Consider the following 591-nt stretch of genomic DNA (forward strand, 5'->3'; position numbering starts at 1 on the left):
TTATAATTATTAGCTGTAGGGAACGTTTTTTTTTTGTGGGGTCGGTGTAGATACGGGGGTGAGATCCTCTGTCAGTTCGCTGGTTTGTTTTTCTTATCCCCAGAGAGGAGAAGTGGGCATGTGTTTGGCAGGTGAAAAGTGCGGATTCTTTTTCAGACAATTAAACAGGATCCGCATGGTCATCCCGTTCCTTTAGGAATCCTTTGCTTCATCAGCTGGGAATCCACCATGGGTCTATATACTCCTCTAGGCATGGGCCCTGGTAACTGGCTTGTTCCAAGAAGTACGCCACACAGATTTTCAATTAACCAGTACGTTGATAATTATTCGCAGGTTTTCAGCGTTTTACCATAATTGTGATAACGTTTGTATGTGCCTCCTGAAACCCAAGATGGCTGCCATGGACATAACTATGCTGAGGCGTAGGTGACTTGGTGTTGCCTATTTTTGTTAGTGGAGACTGACAAGAAGCCATTCTTCTAAGTATACCACCATCATTTTTCCATTGTTTAAAAATGCAGGGAAATTTTGCAAGTTAACGTTTTAATTAGTAGCTGGAAGGTCCGGTTTTTTTTTTTTTGTAGGGTCGGT

This window comes from Eulemur rufifrons, unplaced genomic scaffold, assembly GCF_041146395.1.
Source record: "Eulemur rufifrons isolate Redbay unplaced genomic scaffold, OSU_ERuf_1 scaffold_58, whole genome shotgun sequence".
In the NCBI taxonomy this organism is placed as follows: domain Eukaryota; kingdom Metazoa; phylum Chordata; class Mammalia; order Primates; family Lemuridae; genus Eulemur; species Eulemur rufifrons.